This window comes from Cnephaeus nilssonii (assembly GCF_951640355.1).
Source record: "Cnephaeus nilssonii genome assembly, chromosome: 9".
NCBI lineage: Eukaryota > Metazoa > Chordata > Mammalia > Chiroptera > Vespertilionidae > Cnephaeus > Cnephaeus nilssonii.
In genome coordinates this window covers 65,308,551-65,332,860 of record NC_137080.1, presented here as the reverse complement: position 1 = coordinate 65,332,860, position 24,310 = coordinate 65,308,551, and the positions used below count along the sequence as shown (strand labels likewise).

General features: G+C 44.0%; 1 protein-coding gene and 1 pseudogene across 2 annotated transcripts in view; one reads left to right on the top strand and one right to left on the bottom strand.

Annotated features, from left to right (window-relative positions):
- Positions 1–24,310, bottom strand: part of B3GAT2 (beta-1,3-glucuronyltransferase 2) — a gene marked incomplete at its 5' end in the record, with an annotated part of 65,838 nt that overhangs the window by 1,022 nt on the left and 40,506 nt on the right. The window lies entirely within an intron of this gene.
- LOC307105268 (dnaJ homolog subfamily C member 2-like) lies at positions 7,772–9,472 on the top strand (annotated as a pseudogene). Its single transcript has one exon. The product of its transcript is annotated as a dnaJ homolog subfamily C member 2-like (transcript).

Sequence of the window (24,310 nt, the reverse complement as noted above, 5' to 3'; positions counted from 1 at the left end):
AGAAACATCAATAAGAGAATAATTGATCGGCTGCCTCCTGCACGCCCACACTGGGGATTGAGCCTGCAACCCGGGCATGTGCCCTGACCTAGAATGAAACTGACCTGGTTCATAGGTCGACACTCAACCACTGAGTCATGCAGGCCGGGCAGTATATTTCTTTCTTTTTTTTTTTAAAGGAAATTATTGTCAATTTCCTTCAATGGTTTGGTCATATGAAAGAGAATTACTATGTAATCTGTAGTTTAACAAATTGTGTTAAAGGCTTAGCCATTGAACACTCTATAAGCTATCTGAGCAAACAAATGTTAAGACCTTTGTAACTGAAAGCCTGAAGCCCAGCCCGCTGCTGTTAATGTCTAAGCTGACACTGTAAAGGTAGGCACCCTCCCCATGTTGAAGCTACGAGGACCAATCCCTAGGAACGTTGCTTAGCAATTTTTGCCCTTCTCTACATTAACTGAATTGATTTATGCTTATTTTTGCGAAAGTATAGTTTGCAAAGTAGGGACCACATGATACGAGGCAGTAAAGGGGGAACTGTGAGAAAAACCACAACCAGCATTCTCATAACCTGTCCAGAGGCAAGATGGGCCAGTCCCATGTTCTAGATGCTGCTGCCTTTATGGGAAAACTTCCCACTAAGCTACATACAAACAACTTGGTACAGCGTGTGCTGAGTGAGGCAGGACAAAGAATCATAAAGCATTAGCCTGAGGACTGGTCCGAGTACATTTCACCAACCCTGGAGAGAGGCAGCACGTTCTAGCAGAAAGACGACAGAATCTGAAATTTGGAGCCTTTTGGTTTTGCCTGGTTCCTTGCACTTGGGACACTGGTCAAGTCCCTTCACCGTTCTCGATTCTGAAACTTGCCCCTTTTCTCATCTGCAAGAGAGGTGCCATACCCTCTCAACTTGGTGTCTGACGTACAATTTGTGAATGGAAAAACTCGGTCACTAACTGCAAAGCTCCCTTCAAAAGATACCACAGTATATAAATAATACCACTGTAAGTATCGTGAGGGGCAGGTGGGATTAGCCCCCTGCCTCTGTTGACAGGGAAAGGGCTTGTGAAAGTCTAGGTAGCCAGCCAAGCCACCTGCATTTCCCGCCACTTTGCTAACAAATCTGAAACCTCCTCAGACAGAAGAGCCACAGGCCTCCTCAACCAAAAGCCAAGGTTCAAATGAACACACAACGCGTGACTTTCCTAGTAGGTCAGCTCCGGTTTTAGTATTAAAAGGTTCCTGGCTTTTTTCGTGAGCTAGTAAATACGCTTCAGCTTTGTTTCCTTCTCCGAGGATCTGCCCCTTACCCTCCCACTGAAGCCGCCGGTCTGTTTCTCACGGGGTTTCATGGTGTTGGTTGTATTTCCTCATTCTCATAAAAATACAGGGTCCAAACTCTGCAGAAGTCGTCCCGAAAATGAGAGGAAGCCACTCTGACCTGATTTCCTTCATTCCCCACTAAGACTTGAGCACATTCATGGCATCGTGACCACTCGGGGATTCAGATTATTTTCTTGCTCTCCTTAGCTCAGGGATATCCTCCTAGCTTTTAAAGCAGAGTCCCAGGGCAGATCTGCAGCTTAAAGCAAAGCAGCCAGCCAGCAGTGGGGCTCATCGCTCCTGCCCCAAGGCCCTTTCCTGGCTTCCCTGGACAAGGGGATGGATGGGCCTGGGAGGCTGGCGCCCTGCAGAGGGCTCTGAGTGGGCAGCTGACCAGCGGAGCCAAGCGGTTTTCTAGTTTCTATCACGCAGTGGGGTGGGGCAGTTCGGATGCTCTTCACTCCCACCTCCACTTTCTCTGCCCAGCTCCAGCTCAGTGAGCTCTTCACAGGAGGCAGGTCACAGGGAGCACAGCACACAGGAACAGTGTTAACTAGGCCAAGCCCTGGTTGCCTTTTGGGGAATCATCTGACCTGCTGTGAAGCCTGGGAGAGAGCTCTCCCTCTGGAAGCAGGACTTTTAGCTCCTAAACCATTACTTTCAATTCAATCCTTGACTTGTCTCCATTTCAAACTATATATGCCTCAAATATTACATTTACCCTTCACTATTTTTAGTGAAATTAATTTAGCTTTAAAGATGTTTGCAGAGGCTATTGAGATACTCTGAGCCTTACAAAAATCATGGGAGTAGCATCTTCTGTCCTGGGCAGTTGTGTAAAAAATGAAGTACAAATGAAACCTGGTTATGCTGTGAACGCAGGATTTCCTGACTTCCAGTGGCATGGGGGACGGGTAAGGATATATCCCCTCTCGGTCAGAGGGACAGGGCCTGCTTTAGTAGGTGTTTATTGATTAGTAAATGGAAACATTTGGAAGACATTCAAAGTTCAACAAATAATTTCCATTTGGGGACAAGATGGAGCAACAAGGGCTGGGTTTTCCCTACTGTCTTACCTAAATCCAGATAAAATGTTTGAAAAAATGGTTTCTAGACATGGGAAAAGAGGCATGCAGGACAAAGATCTCTGACAAACAAAAAAGAAAAAGAAACACAAGCCCTACAATTGCCTCAGCTTCTTGTCTGAAGGGAGTAGTCCACAGGCCCCACCGGGGGAGGGAGCTCACAGCTCTGCAGTCCCTAAAGCTGAGGAAACAGCAGGAGGCCGAGACCGCGAGAATCCACAGCACAGAGCACCACAGAGAGCCGCTGGTCTGCAGAGGGCTCTGCTCACGTCCGACTGGAGATCAGAAAATGCTCTTGTAACTCCCTGCAGCCCAGTAAAGAGCCTGGAGAGGAGCAGGTGGGCTGATTCTTGGAGCTCACTCAGGGCTGGGTTAGGTCACATTCCCAACAGCCGGCGTGGAATGGTAGTTGGGACACCTGAAGAGGAGCTGGAAGATGATTGTGTTCACTGTGGTGTCACATTAACCCTAACCTAAAGGCTGAGCTGGTTCTGCCTATCAAACCTTTAAGAGCAAGCCCGGGAAGGATCACAATGCTTCTGAGTAACTTAGTTGTGTCCCAGAAAAATGTAAAATACACAAAAAGGGGAGGCAGTTCAGAGGCGTTTCACTCCTAATGTGGGTGTGTGTGTATAAATGTATGGGATACATAACATATAAAACAAATAAGCATGTATCTTTATAGTACCTAGCAACATAAAATTCAAAATGCCTGATACAAAAATTCCCAGGTGTACAAAGAGGCAAGAAACTATAATCCTGTAATTAAAAGAAAAATCAGTCAACAGAAACAAACCCAGAAATGACACTGGTGGCAGAATTATAGAACAAGGGCATTAAAACATTATAAATATTCTTCATATATTCAGAAAGGTAGGGGAAGATTGAACATGCCAAGCAGAGATATGGAAGACATAAAAAGTCCTAAAGTGCTGGCCACAGTGGCTCAGTGATTGAGCATTAACCTATGAACCAGGAGGTCATGGTTTGATTCCCAGTCAGGGCACACGCCTAGGTTGTGGGTTCAATCCCCAGTAGGGGGTGTGCAGGAGGCAGCCAATCAATGATTCTCATCACTGATGTTTCTATCTCTCCCTTTCCCTTCCTCTCTGAAATGAATAAAAATATATTTAAAAATAGAAAATAAAAAGACTCAAAGTGATCTCATTGTGATGAAAAAATACAATGTCTTGAGATGAAAAACCTACTGGTTAGGATTAACACATAACACATTAGAAGACAATGACAGAAACTACTAAAAGGAAACACAAACACGCATGTGAATACAGAAACAGAGTAAAGGAATGAAAGGTGGGAGAAGGTGATAGAAACATGTATTTAAAGAAATAACAACTGAAAATTTTACAATTTTAAAAAATCCTAAGGATACATAAGACAGACAACACTAACAACCAACTTGACATTCACAGAGCAAGCCACCCCAGGGCAGCAGAATGCACAATCTTTTCAAGTACACATGGTACATTATCAAGAAAAGCTTATGGTAGGGCCATGAATCAAGTCTCAATAAATTTAAAAGAATACAGATTGTACAAAGTATTTCTCTGACCACATGGAATTAAAATAGAAATCAATAATATCAAGACATCTGGAAAATCTAATATTTGGAAACTAAACGACATAATTCTAAAGATATGGCTCAAAGGAGGAATCGAAAGGGAATGAAAACCGAACAAGCCACCAAAACCTATGGATGGCATTTACAGCAGACTTACAAGGAAAATGAGTATTTTTTAAAAGCACTAAACACTTTTATTAGATAAAAAGGAAGGTCTTGACTCAATGTCTTAAGTTCCTACCTTTATACACTAGAAAGAGTAAATGAAACCCAAAGTGAATAGTAAAAAGAGATATGAATAAATAAAAGAGCCAAAATCACTGAAATAGAAATGGAAAACAATAGAGAAGATCAGTGAAATTTAAACCATGCCCTTAGGGGGAAAAGGTCAACAAAATTGGTAATATCTACCCATACTTAGGGAAAAAAAGAGAATACACAAATTACCAATACCAGAATGAGAGAGGAGTAGCAGTACACATTCTATAAAACATTCAAATGATAACAAAGGAGTATTATGAGCAACTTCATGGCAGTAAATTTCAAAATATAAAAATGGACAAATTCCTTGAAAGATATAAGCTATCAAAGCTCTCGAAGAAATGGTCCGAATAGCCGTTCACCCATTAAATAAATTTATAGTTGAAAATCACAATCCTCCTCAAACTATCCCAAAAAATTCACAAGGAAGGAAGACTCCCAAGCTAATTTTACAAGGCCAGCATTATCCTAATTCCAAACCCTACACTACACAAAAAGAAAATTATAGGCCAATTTCCCTGATGAACATAGATGCTAAAATCCTCAACAAAATATTAGGAAATTGGACCCAGCAAAAAGATCATACATCAGGAATAAGTGGGATTTATTCCAGGGATGCAAGGTTGGTACAATATTTGCAAATCAATAAATGTGATACATCACATAAACAAAATGGTGAAAACACATGATCATATCAATAGACACAGGAAAAGCATTCGACAAAATCCAGCACCCATAAAGATAAAAACTCTCAACAAAGTGGGAATAGAGGAATCATACCTCAACATAATAAAAGCCTTACATGAAAAACCTATAGCCAATGTAATACTCAATAGGCAAAAATTGTTTCCCTTAAGATCAGGAACAAGACAGGGGTGCCCACTTTCACCACTCTTGTTTAACACAGTGTTGGAAGTCATAGCCACAACAATCAGAAAAGAAGTAAAAGGCATCCAAATTGGAAAGGAGGAAGTAAAACTGCCATTATTTGCAGATGACAAGGTATTGTATATAGAAAACCCTAAAGAACCCACCATAAAATACTAGATTTAATAAATTGGCAAGTAGCAGGATACAAAATCAACATCTAGAAATCAATGGCATTTTTATATCCCAATAATGAACTCTCAGAAAGAGAACCCAAAAAAGCAATCCCATTTACCATTGCAACAACAACAACAAAAATAAGATACCTAGAAGAAAACATTGGCAGTAAAATCTCAGACATCTCTTGGAGCAATATTTTTGCTCATTATGTCTCCGAGGGAAAGGGAAAATAAACAAATGGGACTACATCAGATCAAAAAGCTTCTGCACAGCTAAAGAAACCATCAGCAAAGCAAAAAGGTAATCCACAGTATGGGAGAACATATTTGCCAATGATTCATCAGATAAGAGGTTAATCTCCAAAATATATAAAGAAGTTATATAACTCAACACCAGAAACACAAACAATCCTATTTAAAAAATGGGCAAAGGCCTGACTAGACATTTCTCCAAAGATGCCCAAGAGACATATGAAAAAATGCTCAAGGTGACTAATTATCAGAGATGTAACACCTCATACCAGCCAGAATGGCTAACATTAATAAGTCAACAAAAAATAAATGCTGGTGAGGATGTGGAGAAAAGGGAACCCTAGTACACTGCTAAGAATGCAGACTGGTGCCCTAGCTGGTTTGGCTCAGTGGATAGAGCGTCAGCCTGTGACTGAAGGGTCCCAAGTTTGGTTCTGGTCAGGGACACATGCCCGGGTTGCGGGCTCCATCCCCAGGAGGGGGCATGAAGGAGGCAGCCAGCCGATCAATGATTCTCTCTCATCATTGATGTTTCCATCTCTCCCTCCCCTTTCCTCTCTGAAATCAATAAAAATATATACTAGTGACCCAGCACGCAAAATTGTGCGAGACGCAGACCCATGGGAAATCGTGCGAGACCCAGGACCCCAGACCCTGCCGCGCCGCGCGACTCCCCCGAGTCCTGCCGTGTTGCGAGACCCAGAGTCAAGTCCCACCCCGCCGCGGGACCCAGTCAAGTCCCTACCCACCTGTGCACACCTCCTTGCACATGCAGCCTCCTGCTGACCCGTCTTTGGTCATTATAGCATTAGGGCCACTGGGTTTTTATAATATCCTACATAATAAAATGGTAATATGTAAATTACCATCACTCCGCTACGCCCACGATTGGGCCAGCAGGAGGCGCAGGGGGCGGGACTCAGGGTGGCCAGGGTAGCTGATTGGGCCAGCAGGACGCGTCTGTGTCATGGCTGCGCCGGAGGCTTTCGGAAGGCCTGGTGCACCGGCGGACAGCCGGCCAGTTCCCCCGCGATCAAAAGCCAAAGCGGGGGAGCTGGCCGGCTGTCTGCTCCGGCACAAGGCCTTTCGAAAGCCTCCGCCGCGCCGGAGGCTTTCGGAAGGCCTGGTGCACCGGCGGACAGCCAGCCCGCTGGTGCACCAGGTGCATGATTAAATCATGCACTGGGCCTCTAGTAGATAATATAAAAAAGAATGCAGACTGGTGCAGCCACTATGGAAAACAGTAAGGAGTTTCCTCAAAAAAATGAAAAATGGAACTGTCATTTTCCCCAGCAATCCCACTTCTGGGAATATATCCTAAGAATGAAATTGGCCTTTTTAGGATATAATTAAGTGGCTTTTAATATATTTACAATTCTGAGTACATTTTTTGAAAAGACTATTCTTTCTCTATTGAATGGTCTTGGCACCTGTGGCAAAAATCAACTGACTATAAATGTAAGTTTATTTCTGGACTTTCAATTTATTTCCATTGATTCACATGTTTATTTATGCCAATACCACACTGTCTTTACTACTGTAGCTTTATAATAAGTTTTCAAATCAGGAAGTGTAAGTCTTTCAACCTTGTTATTTTTCAAGATTGTTTTGGCTATTGTGAGTCCCTTGCTTTCCCATATACTAGTAAATGGCCAACAGGTAAATTAAAGGCGCTCAACACCACTAATCATCAGGAAAATGCAAATCAAAAACGACAATGAGCTATCACCTCACACCTGCTAGAATGCCTATTATGAAAAAGACAAGAAATAATACGTGTTGGCTCAGTAGCTATCCTTCTCAAACTATTCCAAATAACTCCAGGGGAGGGAAGACTCCCGAGCTCATTTTACAAGGCCAGCATCACTGATCATAATCACAGACATTACAAAAAAAAAAAGTTATAAGCCAATCCCTGATGAACATAGAAGCAAAAATCCTCAACAAATACTAGCAAACCCAATTCAGCAATACATTAAAAAGATCATACAGGCCACTGTAGAGCCAAGGTGGGAGGCTCAGAGCAGGAGGTAGAAAGAACTTGGGGCAAGGAGGGGTGATGCTAAGTGCCCTCAGCCCAGGACGCAGGCTGGCCCGGGGGCTACCCTGCTGCTCCTGCTGAGCACTGCAGTGGCTAAGGCTCTGCCATCGCCCACCCTCTGACCGCTGATTTAGTCCAAGCAACACACGGAACCTCTCTTACCATTTCCAGTCCAGCCTCAACACCGCCCATTTGAACCTGTGGGAAGATGGTTTGAAGCTTTGGTTAAGAGAAACAAATGCTTCTGCCTCTTTTCAGAAACCGGAGAAGGAGGAGTTATCAGAAGCATCAGAAGATGAACAATTGCAGTTAGAAGAATTCCCCCTGCTGACTCACAGCACCAAGACCGCTATGCAGCACTTGGGCTGGGCCATGTAAGACACAAGCTCCACAGACACAGATCAAAGCAGCCCATGGAGCAATGGTTTTAAAACATCACCCAGACGAATGGAAAGCAGCTGGCGCACCAACAAGAGAAGGAGATAATGACTACTTCACTTACATTGCTAAAGCTTATGAAATGTTATCTGATCCAATGAAAAGACCAGCGTTTAACAGTGTAGATCCTACTTTTGATAACTTGGTTCCTTCTAAAAGTGAAGCAAAGGATAATTTCTTCCAAGTGTTTGAAAGACATTCCAGATGGTCAAATAAAAAAATGTGTCCCTAAACTTGGTGATATGAATTCATCATTTGAAGATACAGATGTATCTTATTCTTTCTGGCATAATTTTTATTCCTGGAGAGAATTTTCTTATTTAGACGAAGAATAAAAAGAGCAGAATGTCCTGATGAGAGGAGGACTTAAAAGCAGAACAGAGCAACAAGAGCACAAAAGAAAAAGAGGAAACGGACAGGATAAGAACAGTAGCTGACAATGCATACAGCTACAATCCAAGAATAAAAAAATTAAGGAAGAAGAAAAGGCCAAGAAAGAAGCAGAAAAGAAAGCAAAAGCAGAAGCAAAATAGAAGGAGCAAGAAGCTAAAGAAAATCAAAGACAAGCTGAATTAGCAGTTGCTTGTTTAACTAAAGAGAAAGACGAGGAAGAAATTAGACAACCAGCACTACTGGCAAAAGAAGGAAAAACATGCCCAGAAAAGACATTAAAATGGAAAGGCAAAAACTTTGAAACTCATGCAAGACCTGGACTCACTTTTCTGATAATGAGGCATAGTGGGTTAAAATGATGGAAGAAATGAAAAAAACTGTCATTGCCTTGAACTAGCAAGTTTACAGTGCTGGAATGAAACACATCATCAACAAAGAAGTAGGGGGGGGGGAAAGAGAAGAAATAAATGAGCAAATTAGAAAAGAGAAAGAGGAAGCTGAGGCTCATGTATGACAAGCGTCTAAAGAATGCAGAGAAATCAGCTGGCGGTGGTGGGAATGGCAGTAAAAATTGGCCAGACGATGATCTGAAATTACTGAGGAAAGCTGTGAGCCTCTTCCCTGCTGGAACGAATTCCAGAGGGGAAGTTACAGCTGTAACATACCTTCTCCTGGAGTCAAGAGAACCACCAAAGATGTTATTGCAAAGCAACGAGTTTTCAAAAACTTGACCCTCATAAAAAAGATGACATAAACAAAAAGGCTTTTGGTAAATTTTAAAGAGCATGGAGTGGTGCCCCAGGTGGACAATGATACACCTTCAGAACAATTTGAAGGTCCATGCACAGACTTCACACCCTGGACCACAGAACAGAAGCTTTTGTAACAAGCTTTGTAAACATACCCACTTAGTACACCTGAAAGATGGGGGGGAAATAGCAGGACAAAGAAGTGCTGCGTGAAACAATGTAAGGAATTTGTTGAGATGGTAAAAGAAAAGAAAGCTGCTCAACAGCAAGTACTGAATGCAATTAGAGCAAAGAAATGACATATCACAATCTTTGTTGCGTGTGCATTTTTATCATAAAACTGGAAATACTGAAACAAAAAGAAGATCATGATCCAGTGGGATTTATTCCTGGGATGCAAGGTTGGTTCAACATCCACAAATCAATTAACATGATACACCACATAAACATAATGAAGGATAAAATTATATGATCATATCAATAGATACAAAAAAGGCATTTGATAAAATCCAGCACCTCTTATGATAAAAACTCTCAGCAAAGTGGGAATAGAGGGAACCTAGCTCAACATAATAAAGGCCATATATAACAAACCCACAGCTAACATCATACTCAATGGGGGAAAACGAAAAGCATTTTTCTTAAGATCAGGAACAAGACAAGGATGTCTCCTTTTACCACTATTCATGAAAGTCCTAGCCAGAGCAATTAGAAAAGAAAAAGAAATAAATTGGAAAAGAAGTAAGCCCTGGCTGGGTAGTTCAGTTGTTTGGAGCATGGTCCCAATGCACCAGGGTTGCAGGTTCAATCCCTGTTGGGGCATGTGCAAAAGTCAGCCAATGAATGTGTGAATAGGTGGAACAGCAGATGGATGTTTCTCTCTCTCTCTCTCTTTCTCTCTCTCTCTCTCTCTCTCTCTCTCTCTCTCTCTCTCTCTCTCTCCCCCTCCCTCCCTCCCTCCCTCCCTCCCTCCCTCCCTCCCTCCCTCCCTCCCTTTCCTCTCTCTCAAACCAATTAAAATTTTTTTTAGGAAAGAAAAGTAAAACTGTCATTATTTGCAGATGATATGATATGATACTATGCATATAGAACCCTATAAAAATTCCACCCCAAATTATTACAACTGATAAATATATTCATTGAAATAGCAGGATACAAAATTAATATTCAGAAGTTGGTTGCATTTTTATCTTATTATTATTTTTTAAAACATATTTTGATTCAGAGAGAGGAAGGGAGAGGGAGAGAGACAGAAACATCAATGATGAGAGAGAATCACAAATTGGCTGCCTCCTGCACACCCTCTACTAGGGATCAAGCCTGAAACTCAGGGGCATGTGCTCTGACCAGGAATCAAACCACAATCTTCTGGCTCACTGGTTCATGCTTAACCACTGAGCTACACTGGCAAGGCTTGGTTGCATTTTTATACACCAACAATGAACTATAAGAAAGAGAAATTACTAAAACAATCACATTTATAATTGCATCAAAAAATAAAATAAAATACCTAGGAGTAATTTTTTTAAATGTTTTTTATTGACTCTTTTTTAGAGAGAGACACAAAAGGAGAAGGAGGGAAAGAGAGAGAGAAACATTGATGTGAGAGAAAAAACAGTGATCAGCTGCCTCCCACACCCACCCTGACCAGGGATTGAGCCAACAACATGGGCATGTGCCCTGACTGGGAATGGAACCGGTGACCTTTTGCTGCACACGACAATGCTCAACCAACTGAGCCACACTGGCCAGGGCCTATGAATAAATTTAACCAAAGAGGTAAAAGACCTGTAGTCAGAAAACCGTACAACATTAAAGAAATTAAAGAAGATACAAAAAAAAAAAAAAGGAAACATAAACTGTGCTCATGGATAGGCAGAATTAACATAATTAAAATGCCCATATTACCCAAAGCAATCTATAGATTCAATGCAATCTTTATCAAAATACAAATGGCATTTCCAGAGCACTAGAACGAATAATCCTAAAATTTGTATGGAACGACTAAAGATCCTGAATAGCCACAGCAACCTTGAGAAAGAAGAACCAAGTTGGGAGTATCATATTACCTAATATCAAACTATACTACAAAGCTATAGTAATCGAAACAGCATGGTAATAGCATAAAAACAGACAAATAAATCAATGGAACAGAATAAAAAGCCCAGAAATAAACCCACGCCTTTGTGGTCAATTAATCTATGACAAAAGAGGCAAGAATATACAATGGAGTTAAGACATTCTCTTCAACAAGTGGCACTGGGTAAATTGGACAGACACATGCAAAAATAATGAAACTAGACCACCTTCTTACACCACATACTAGAATAAACTCAAGATGGATTAAAGACTTAAATGTAAGACCCAGAACCATAAAACTCCTAAAAGAAAACATAGGCAATGACCACTTTGACACTGCTCTTAGCAATATTTTTTTCTGATATATCTCTTACGACAAGGAAAACAAATTAAAAAATAAACAAATAAGACTCATCAAACTAAAATGTTTTTGCGAGAAAACCATCAACAAAACAAAAAGACAACCTATCAAATACAACCTTATTGGATGTATCAGTGATGAAAGTATTCATCACTGATACATCCAATAAGAGGTTAATATCCAAAATATACAAAGAACTCATACAACTTAACACCAAAAAACAAAAACAAAAACACCACCCCCCTCACAAAACAATCTGATTTAAAAACGGACAAAGGACGTAAACAGACATTTCTCCAAAAAGGACATACAGATAGCCAACAGTCAGATGAAAAGATGCCCCATGTCACTAATCTTGACAGAAATACAAATTAAAACCACAATGACATATCACCTCACACCTGTAAGAATGGCTATCATCAATATATCAATAAACAAGAAGTGTTGACTAGGGCAGTAGTAGCCAACCTTTCAGACCACACGGACCACCAGTGGTCCGCAGGCCACCGGCTGGCGACCACTGGACTAGGGTATGCTTGTGCACTGTTGCTGGGATTGTAAACTGGCATAGCCACCTTGGAAAACAGTAGGGAGGTTCCTAAAAAAGTTAAAAACAGAAATACCAAGTGATCCAGCAATTCCTCTTTGGATATTTATCCAAAGGAAATGAAAACACTAAATCGAAGAGCTATATGGACTCCCATGTTCACTGCAGCACTGTTTACAATAGCCAACATAGGGAAGCAACCTAACAGTCCACTGATGGGTGAACGGATAAAGAAGATGTGATACTCACACACATGCACACACAATGTTACATTACTCAGCCATGTAAAAGAAGAAACTATTGCCTTCTGTGACATCATGGATGGACCTTGAGGGTACTATGCTAAGTCAGATAAGTCAGAAAGAGAAACACCATATGATCACACTCATATGTGGAATCTAAAAAAACAAACAAAAACACCTCAGAGATTGGTCGTTGATAGAAGCAGGGGGTAGAGAGTGGGCAAAATGGGTAAAGATGGTACAAAATTCCATTTACAAAATAAGTAAGTCCTGGAGATGTAATGTACAGTGTGGTGACCATAGTTAGTAACACTGTATTGTACCTTTGAAGGTTGCTAAGAAAGTACATCTTAATAGTTCTCATCACAAGAAGAAAAAAATCTCAACTGTGTGGTGATGGTTGTTAAGTACACTTATTGTGGTGATCATTTTGCAATTTATATAAATATAGAATCATTACTCGATACATCTGAACCTAAAATAATGTTATATATAAATTATATCAATAAAAAATGGCAAACTTCTACTTAAGTGCTTTTATTTCATAATCTTGTACCTTCCAGCCCTGGCATCTGTGAACTATTCAACTGAAAAACAAATACGTGAATAATAGTGTTTCAGGAATCATTTTCACTAGATTTAAATCAGATATAGAGAGCAAAAGCAAGGGCTATATTAAAGGAACGTGTCCTTTATTTATTTACCATCACCTCTAAATTGTCACCGTTCCATGCAACTGTTTATACAGGTTTTCATGGTTCTAAGACCGAATGTGCTTTGTAACAGCCATGATAAAGATTCCTTCCTAATCTATTGCTTCCCAAGTGCAGACAAAACTATAGCTCTCCACACTTACTTCCAATTATACTTTAGAATAATTTTCTTCTAGTGCAGAAAGGAACGAGAAGCACGGCCTGGCTGTTAAGTAGGCTGTTGGTCTGCCCGGGGACACTGGCGGAAACTTTATGATTGCTTCAGGGAAAACCATTCTAAAAAGAATGCTTGTCTAGTTTTAAAAACTCCTCAAGAGCTATTTAGCAGCCATTGTTCCCTGTGGAAAAAAATGAAACATTTTTCATTTCTAAGAAGCATTCTTTATTTAATCTAGGAACGATTCATTTAAATCTTAACTCGGAAAACAATAAACCATCTCAGAAAACCAAGCTGCTAAGGAAACAATCAGGAGGCTGAACAAGGATGAAAACTTGATCCTAAGAATAAAATAAGCTTAATTAACTGAATATTAAAAATATCCGTGAGCGACTTCCTAGTAGGCTGGTAGCAGGGCACGAAGGCATGCCTACTACTGAAGTCTAGAGCGGGGAGTGGTTCTGTTGGCTAGCTCAGTGGTCGGCAAACTCATTAGTCAACAGAGCCAAATATCAATAGTACAACGATTGAAATTTCTTTTTTTAAAAAAATATATTTTATTGATTTTTTACAGAGAGGAAGGGAAAGGGATAGAGAGTTAGAAACATCGATGAGAGAGAAACTTTGATCAGCTGCCTCCTGCACACCTCCTACTGGGGATGTGCCCACAACCAAGGTACATGCCCTTGACCGAATCGAACCTGGGACCTTTCAGCCCACAGGCTGACGCTCTATCCACTGAGCCAAACCGGTTAGGGCTGAAATTTCTTTTGAGAGCCAAATTTTTTAAACTTAAACTACTTCTAACGCCACTTCTTCAAAATAGACTCGCCCAGGCCGTGGTATTTTGTGGAAGAGCCACACTCAAGGGGCCAAAGAGCCACATGTGGCTCGCGAGCCGCAGTTTGCCGACCACTGGGCTAGACAGCCAACAGGGCTCTGCTGGGAAATGAACCGTGCATGTGGTGAGAATGGCAGAATCAATAGGCTTGGCGCTGCCGTGTGAGAATCACTGTCTCGTGCTTTATGTCACCTTTGAGATGTTCTACTTCACATTATCCGTGACTACTACTGAATGTGCCACTAAGCCACGCTATCCCAACCCAGAAAACACAGGAGAACGGGTGGAGAAGATATCCGTGTAACTACTCTTCAAACCCCAGTGTGTAAAAGTAAAATAATTTTCAAAATAACAAGAGTTGGCAAAGACATGTAGAAATTGGAACTCTTGTGCATTGTTCATGGGACCATAAAATGATGCAGCCATTTGGGAAAAAATATGGTGGTTCCTCAAATATACAATTTCCATGTGATCCTGCAATTCCACTTCTAGGTATATACCCAAAATAATTGGAAGCAGTGAGACTTCAACAGTGACTGTGCACCCATGTTCACAGCAGTATTCAGAATAGCCCAAAGGTGCAAACAACCGAACGTGCATGAATGGATAAACAGAATGTGGTCTATATATACAATGAAAAATTATTCAGTTTTAAAAAGGAATGAATTCTGACATGCTACAACATGCACAAACCTTGAAAACATACTAAGTAAAATAAGCCAGACACAAAGGACAAATATTGTATAATTCCACTTATGTGAAATAGCTAGCACAGTCTAACTCCCAGAGAAAAAGTAGAATGGTGGGTACCAGGGAAGGGGTTGGGGGGGTTTGTGATGATGATCAACCTCTAGAGATGGATGGTGGTGATGGTGGCACAATGTGCATGTTCTTAATGCCACTAGACACTTAAAAATGTTTAAAAAGATCCCAGCCAGTGTGGCTCAATGGTTGAACATCGAACTATGAACCAGGAGGTCACAGTTCAGTTCCTGGTTATAGGGCACATGCCCAGGTTGTGGGCTCCATCCCCAGTAGGGGGCGTGCAGGAGGCAGTAATGATTTTCTCTCACTATTGATGTTTCTATCTCTCTCCTTCCCTCTCTGAAATCAATATATTTTTAATTTTAAAAAATATATATTTTATTCATTTTTTACAGAGAGGAAGAGACAGGGATAGAGAGTTAGAAACATCGATGAGAGAGAAACATTGATCAGCCGCCTCCTGCACACCTCCTACTGGGGATGTGCCTGCAACCAAGGTACATGCCCTTGACCGGAATTGAACCTGGGACCTTTCAGTCGGCAGGCCGACACTCCATCCACTGAGCCAAACCGGTTAGGGCTCAACATATATATATATATATATATATATATATATATATATATATATATATATATATATATATATATATAAAATATATTTTATTGATTTTTTACAGAGAGAAAGAGAGAGTGATAGAGAGTTAGAAACATCGATGAGAGAGAAACATCGATCAGCTGCCTCTTGCACACCCCCTACTGGGGATGTGCCCACAACCAAGGTACATGCCCTTGACCAGAATCGAACCCGGGACCCTTGAGTCCGCAGGCTGACGCTCTATCCACTGAGCCAAACTGGTTTCGGCTCAATATATTTTTTAAATGGTTAAAACGATAAATGTTTTTGTATATTTTACCACTATAAAAAACACATTAGCATTTCCAGTGCATAACTTATATTGTTGGTGGTGCTTTTCCATTACTATGACTTAAAAAAAACAAACAAAAAACCTCCGTTCCTGTGCTCAAATTTTCTTCTGGCTTGACCAATGGAAGTGCTTTGGAAATAATTTTACTGAGCATTCTCAAGTGTTTTGTCGTGTGGGGCTATCTCACCTCAAACCTCCAGAATGGCTTGGGAGGGGGCCATGTCTACTAATGGACTACAACGAACCACAGGAAGGAACACGAGAGTACACTAGCTGTTCTTAACACTGGCTGTGTTTTATCATCACCTCAAGACTTAGAAAAATATATACACATACCCAATACCAGGCCCCACTCCCAGAGATGATGGTTTAATTGATCAGCAATGGAGCCCAGGTCTGGGTATTTTTTCAAAGCTCCAGGGGTAATTCTGATGTGTAGTCGGGCTGAGACCTACGAATTAGACCCTCCTTACACAGCTCTCTGGAGTACAGCTCGATATTCCCCCTTTAAAAAAATCTGACCATTAAAGAATAATGGCAATGTGATCTCAGAAGGAGTAAGAGGCTGTTATCTTTTAATTTTGATAATCTTTAAACTAGAAAAGAAAAAGTTAAAATTCATGAACTCAGCAAAAATTTATTCAAGCTACCACTGCCAGGGGCTGTGCCTGACCTGGAGGTACCAGGGGAAGACCCGGGAGCCCCCTCTCCCCCAGAGCAGATGACGCAGGGGGCAGGCAGGACACGGACTTGAGCGCCACCTCAAGGACAAGTGAGAAAGTGCAGGATTCTAGAGAGATGTGTGGGAGCTTCATGGAGAAAGTGATTCCTGCACCACTAAAGCTTTTCGAGAGGTGGCTAGAAACCAGCCAGGCAAACACAGGAAGACAGTGACGCTCCCCGCCCTGGGCTGAGGGCAGTGGGCGCCCTCTTAATGACCGCAGGCCCTTCCGCCTGGGGCAATGCTGGGCCGACCCTGGCACTTGGTGGATTGGAAAGGAGGTGGGGTACAGTGCAGAGTGTTTGGGGATGTCAGGGGGCCCAGGAAGAACCCAGCTAAGCTCTGAAGTCAGTGCAGAGAGAGACCAGTGGTAGTCACGGCAACCAACCTATGTGCCAAGGAAAACTGGCAAGCGTGCCAGCCCCCAGGTCAGGGGTGCAGAGCAATAAGCTTTAATTCTTATTATCTGCATTAATAAATTGTCTATAACAGATTCCAAATGAGAATTATATCTACAGATACTCTCCTAGGGGCTCTTCGGAAAGTCAAGGTGGTGAAAAAGGACCTCCCCCCCAACCCCCTTGTCACCTAATTAGAAAAGGTAAGACTTATTATTATTACCTTTTTTAATGTTTTCATTGATTTTTAGATAGAGAGGAAGGGAGAGGGAGAGAGCGATAGAAACACTGGAGAAAGAGACAAATTGATCGGCTGCCTCCTGCACAGCCCCTACTGGGGATCGAGCCGGGCATATGCCCTGACTGGGAATTGAACCCGGGACCTCTTGGTGCATGGGAGGACGCTCAATCCACTGAGCCACACCAGCCAGGCGAGACTCATTCTTTTAAGTTCTTCCTTGTGCCATCAGTTGTTCGTACAGAGAATTCTGCCTTCTCAGCAGCAGGGCCAAGCTGGCACGCACACTACACCGAACACCTTGCAAATCTGAATGTTATAAATGACATTTTCTTTTGAAAGCTCAAATGCTGTTTGTTTTTTATTTTTTTCAAATGCTTTTTGTTTGTTTTTCAGCTGGGAAATTAAGAAAATGAACACATATCTGCCTCTCAACAACTTTTTAATAATCTTTTTGTTTTCTTTTTCTCTTGGTAAGTCGTTTTTTAATGATGTTTTATCTAAAGCAAGATGTTTATCTCCACGTGGCATCCTACACAGAGTTAATTCACTGAATGATAATGAGCACAGGTCCACCAGCCAGCAAAGAGACGAAGTTCATCGCAAGCCCAAAGCAAAGAGTTTGCATGTCCTTACGAACGGCCTTCGAGAATGATTTGAAATGGCTAGATGTAGTGAGGATTCGAACATTCATACAAGAGCAGGAGCTTCTGCGCGTATCTATTTTCACTTCAACCTCACCAAAAGGCAGGTGTCTGATCCCTAATCTACAGTTAGGAAACCCAGAAATACAGCCTGCCTGTGCCCAAGTGGGGTCTGGGGTCAGCGATCCCCTACCCCACAACTGCCTGCCCCGGCCCAGAAATGACCTCCACAATAACCAGTCACACAGCACTGAGCCGATTCCCCTGGACCAGTGGTCAGCAAACTCATTAGTCAACAGAGCCAAATATCAACAGTACAACGATTGAAATTTCTTTTGAGAGCCTAATTTTTTAAACTTAAACTTCTTCTAACGCCACTTCTTCAAAATAGACTCGCCCAGGCCGTGGTATTTTGTGGAAGAGCCACATTCAAGGGGCCAAAGAGCCGCATGTGGCTCGCGAGCCAGTTTGCCGACCCCTGCTCTGGACAAATGTATGAGCCATTCAAGCCCAGAGACACAGCTGATCTTGCTTCTTGGTTAAGAGCGTACCAGTCATTGCGTGTCTACAGCGTTGTACCAGGTGCTCTGCATGGGAGGCCTTGCTCGGGAAGACTTCCGTCTCCTCTGCTCTGCAGATGAAGTCAACAGAGGCTCAGAGACCAAGAAATGGGTCACCTGGCGGTCGGTGGACGAGAAGGTTCAAGCCCAGTGGGGGGTGGGGGGCTCTATGGGGACACACTGACCTGAGTCTGAATCCCAGTTCCACCGCTTCATCACTGTGCAATGGACAAGTTACTTAGTGTGTCTAGGCCACAGTTTCCTTATCGCTGCAGAGGATGCAAATATTGGCACATCCCTTCAGTCTTGAGAGGATTATATAAGAAAGCACACAGAATGCCTAAAAGTGCCTGCTGCCTGGTACATGCCCAGTAACAATAATTATTAAGTCTGCTGGGCTTTCCTGACGTCAGAGAAAACTTCTGGTTTTCAAAATTCTTAGTCCTGAAGGTCAGCTTTATTCCATTGAAATTTGGAAGGGAATTATAATATGCAAATGCAGAGCTGCTACATGGGAGGTAGGCTAGGGCCCTGGCACCCCGTCTCCCCACTTCCCCTGCAGCCCTTAAAGTCCCTCCAGCTCCATCCCCATCTCCATCTCCACCTCCTCCAAGCCCAGTGTGAACATGGCCGCCCCATCGCCAGCCACCGGAGAAAGAACCCTGATGATGGGCACACATTTGCACAGGTGCTCCTGACCCCAAACACCCACCTCCACCCAACACAGCTACGGTGCATGTGGACAGGGCTGAACACACAGCAGCCATTGAATGCTCGCAAGTCTCTGGAATGCATGTCATTCTGAGAATGAATAAGAAATAGCAATAGGCTTCCTAGTGCCCTAACACCCCCTGTCCCCCACCCCCACCATCCCGGCAGTTCTGTAAACCGTTAGGCTTGCAACTGCAGCCTCTCTGGGATGGCTCCGTACACCACTCCAGTGACAATCACATTGCACTGCCCAAGGTCAAGGTCGCAAGTCAGTCCCCAGATTCCGCACTAAAAGCTACCATATGACATGTCAAGTCACTCTACTGAGAACATTCAGTAAGTTCCTCTTTCTCATACAAAACATTCACACATTGAAAACACATAAATTACAAAAGGCTCCCAAGTGACAAGGTTATTCCATTTCTTTGCAGTATTTATATTTATAAAACAAAGTACAACGTCGTCAGTTTTGGCTGTGCTCACCTGGCTTTGATGGCCATCTGATCCGGGCTGGGCTGAAGTCCATTTCTGCATTGTCTACCAGGAAAGGGCTTGCCAACTAAATTAACCCAGGCAAATCCCCTTGTCAACAAACATCAGGAGAAGGCCCAGTACAACTGTGATGTCTAGAGAGCCCAAGGAGAGAGCGCTTCAGTCATCTGCCTAGTGTGGCCCCTTCACCACCTTCAGTTTAATAGTCATCATTCATGATATTTAAAAAAAAATATTGCCTGGTAAGCCGGCAATGGCGACAGGAACTCCTGTATAAGGCAATTCCTCGGCCCGCTTTAGGGCTGGGTGTAGGTACACGAGGGACTAGGACTGGGATGGAGTGGAGGTGGGGTGGGGAGCGTCAACAATGACAGTCACACATGTCACACCACGTGGGGAGTGCTGCGGTGCCGAAGTACAGGGTGCCAGCAAAGACTCCCCGAGAAAGTGAGTTTTAAGCTGAGAACTAAAGGCTGAGTAGGGCTGAACTACGGAAAGAACATGCCAGGCATGGGCATGTGTACAGGCCTCAAGGTGAAGGTCAGGATGTGCAGGAGGAACTGTGGGAGGTGGTGTCCCCAGTTCGAGTGGAGGGGGTGGAGGGAGTATGGGGGAGGCTTGGCGGGGGAGGGCAGGCAGGACTTGGAGCACGGGAGCAAGGGCCCCGCCAAGACCTGGCTGGCACTCCTGAACGATTCCTCTTGCTTCTCAGTCGACGGGACTGGGGAGGGTGGATGTGGGAAACCCAGGCAGGTGCTATCGTCGTCCCCCTCCTCTCAAGCCCTTCCAAACTCCACGACCCTCCACAAGGAGGGCACACCCACAGTGAATCCGGAGTCGGAGACGTCAGTCAGGGAATGCGATCTTTCTTCCTAACATGCAGGTTCCAATCTTTACACAACTGGGATGCTGGTTTACAGACTGTTCGAATTTCCAAGATTAACAGATTGTTCGAATTTCCAAGATCACCATATTTTTTACTCTTAGGTACAACTCAGATAATACAACAAATTACATCAATTAAAACGAAACCAAAATTAATATATCTGTTATCACCATACCAGACAACAGTATTAAAAAGATCTTAATTTTGCCCAGCCAGCCTGGCTCAGTGGTTGAGTATCAACCTATGAACCAGGAGGTAATGGTTTGATTCCTGGTCAGGGCACATATCCGGGTTGCAGGCTCGATCCCCAGTGTGGGGTGTGCAGGAGCAGCGATCAATGTTTCTCATCATTGATGTTTCTCTCTCTCTCTCTCTCCCTCTCCCTTCCTCCCTGAAATCAATAAAAATATATTTTAAAAAATCTTAATTTTTGCTGGTTTATGGACAGAATCTGAAATGGCTTCTTAAAATTTGATAAATGCCTAATAGCTATTGTGTAACAGCCACTCCCCGACCTCAGCCTCGTTTCTCCCTACCTCCTCAATCTTTTCACGGATCGAGCTTCCTCTCCCTCTTTGCTCTAGTGGAAACTTTCCTCAGACAATTGTACTGATCTTGTAGCGCTCAGGAATCCAGGCCCTTCATGCTTCCTCTTACCTCATTTCCTGGGAACAGTCTACAAGGTCCTGGCTGCTATGAACCATCCCAACACTACCACCTACATGGTCGCTCTCACACTCCACAGCCACCAAGCACCTTCTCCTCCACACCCATGACATGGGGCATCCAACCACTGACTTCACGACTCACCCACCTCTGCTTTCCAGGGGCTGTTGTCATCTCTTCACCCCAACACCCTCTTGTCGGGCCTTGTCCCCTTCCCTGGCTCCTCCTCCTACAGCCGCTTTATTTTTATTTTTTGTTAATTCTCACCTGAGGATATTTTTTCCATTGATTGTTAGAGAGGGGGAGAGGGGAGAGGAACATTGATGTGACTGAGACTGATTGGTTGCCTCGCGCACATGCCCCGACCAGGCAGGGGAGCAAACCTACAACCCAGGTATGTGCCCTTGACCAGAATCAAACCTGCACAGGCCGATGCTCCAACCACTGAACCACACCAGCCAGGGTTCATGTAGCCACTTTAAAAAATTTTAAATATGTTTTTATTGATTTTAGAGAGAGAGGAAGAGGAAGAGAGATATAGAAACATTGATGAGAGAGAAATATCCATTGATTGGCTGCCTCCTGCACACCCCCTACTGGGGATTCAGCCTGCAACCCAGGCATGTGCCCTGACTGGGAATGGCACTGGTGACCTGTTGGTGTATGGGACAACGCTCAATCCACTGGGCCACACTGGCCGAGCCCTGCAGGCACTTTAAGTGACTGCTCCCGGGAAGCAATCCTAGGCCACTACAGTCTCCTGTGGGAGCTCACCCATTCCCAGGGTGTCGACACCACGTCCACAGGACTCCAGGCCAGAAAACTAAACAGTCCTCCTAGACCTCAGTAAGCCACACATGAGGAAGTTTTATCACCTTACAACTAGCATGTCAAACTCAAAGGTTAACACGGGCCAAATAAACAAGGTTTAAGTTTATGTGGGCCGCAAAACAACAAAAGCTTCAATTTTCATAGAATCGTAGGTTTATTTTGATAGAGACATGCTGAATACAAAGGGCTGAAATAAATGAGTCATTGTTAACATAAAAAGATAGAATATTTTAATAAAAAATAATATTTTGTCTGTAACATTAACTTATCAGACACTGAATAACTGCACAAATTAATAAGCATATTGCAAATAAACCCATTTTTTTAATTCTCCGAAAGCAAAATATTTCCTGTTGCGCACACCAAACAAGTCAGTCCAAGACTAATGACCTGGCAATTGGCTGCTAAAATACTTGCTGCTAATAGTGGAGAGAGAAGTCAAACCAAGATGGCGGCATAGGTAAAACACCTAACCTACAGCCGGGCACAACAATATCAAAAACACAACTAAAAGTCAAAACGGACATCATCCAGAACCACAGGAAAGCTGGCTGACTGAAATGCCCACAATTAGAAGGAAAAAGAAAACCACAAGGAAAATCAGAGAAGCCGTAAAAGCTTGAGGTATGGAGACACAGGCGGAGACACGAGCCCGCGCGCGTGCGGGAAAGACGGACCCGGAGAGGAAGGGGCGGCTGACGGCCTGGCTGGCGTTCTCTGGCGGGAAGGAGATAAAAGCGCCAGATTGTGCTGAACCCCAGCTCCGACTGCACTGAACCCCATTTACCGGCGAAACCCTGGGAAGCCGGGCTCATGCTGGGGGAGTCTGAGCTGTGGGACGGAGACACAGAGGAGCTGCGCCGGAGCCGCGCACGGGAATGCGCGCAGAGGAGGGTCTGTTGCCTGTGCCGCTGGATTGCCCTAGCGGGAAGGAGACAAAAGCTCCGGACTGTGCTGAACCCCTAGTTCCAACTGCACTGAACCCCAGTTCCGGGAAAGACCCGGGGAAGCCAGGCTCATACTGGGGAAAGCTGGGCTGTGGGGCAGAGATGCAGAGAGGCGGTGAAGAGCAGAGCACCGGAGGCGCGCACGGGATTGTGCGCGGAGGATGGGCTGTTGACTGTGCCGCTGAGTCGCCCTGGAGGGAAGGAGACAAAAGCGCCAGACTGAGGTGAGCCCCAATTCTGACTACACGGAGACCCAGTTCCGGGAGAGAATCTGGGAATCCAGATTCATTGGGGGAGAGACTAGACTGTTTGGCAGCGCGCGAAACTCCAGGGCACTTTTCTCTCAGAGGTGTTTGCTGGGAGTACGGAGGGACACAGGAACCTCATAGGGCGGGGCTGACAGGAAGCCAAGGCGGTAGGCTCCGCCCTGTAACTCCGCCCCATCCAAGCTGAACACAGAGGCTTTTACAATTTTGCAAGTCTAGTTGAATGGGGCTGTCTCCCGGCATAGACACAGCTGATCCTCACAGCCAATTGGGCTGGAGGTCACATCCTCCCAGTGTACCAACAGCAATCAAGGCTTAACAACACCAAGACTTTGCACTCAGCCCACAAAGGGGGATATCAAGAGCGATCACCTAGGGAGACTGGGGAAGCTGAGCGATAGGGAGGCAGCCAAAAGGGGAAGGCACCGAAACAGGTCACGAATATAAGGGATGCTGTAATTCCTGCTGAGGGGCCACAGGCAGTAGCTGACCTACACTACATTGGAGACCCAGAAATGAGGGCATCTAGTGGTCGGTGTGAGATGACACCAGACTTCGACCACTCCCATAAGGGACACATTCAAGAGGCAGACGCAGTGAGCGCCGAAGCCTTGCTGCACCAAGACCCGGCACATAGGCGTGTCTTCCGCACAGCAACTCTTCCTTTATAGACACAGAGGGTCCACACGGCCAATAGGCCTGGAGGACAATTCCTCCCAGTGACACCAACAACAATCAAGACTTAACTATACAAACAAGGACCAAGATGGAGGCATAGGGCAGAAGCCTGATTGCTGCCTACCACAACGGTTTTGAGACTACGACGGGAGAGCAGAGCAGACACCATCCAGAACCACCGGAGGGCTAACTGAGCGGATGCTATACAACTAGAATAAAAGAGAGGGGTACGCGGGATGAAGCTGATGCCGGTGACCCAAAGACCACACTTTAAAAACTACGGCTCAGGCGACACAAGGGCGGCCTGGAACGTGCTCGGTGCAGTTCCCCCAGCGGTCTCCGGCTGAGGGGAAGGCTTCACTCGCTGCCGAGCACGGACAGACGAGCCCCTGGGAGACATGGGGCGGGAGACTACGCGCTTGCTGACCTCCGAGTCCTTCAAGAATCTCAACACCCCGGAAGCGGCCA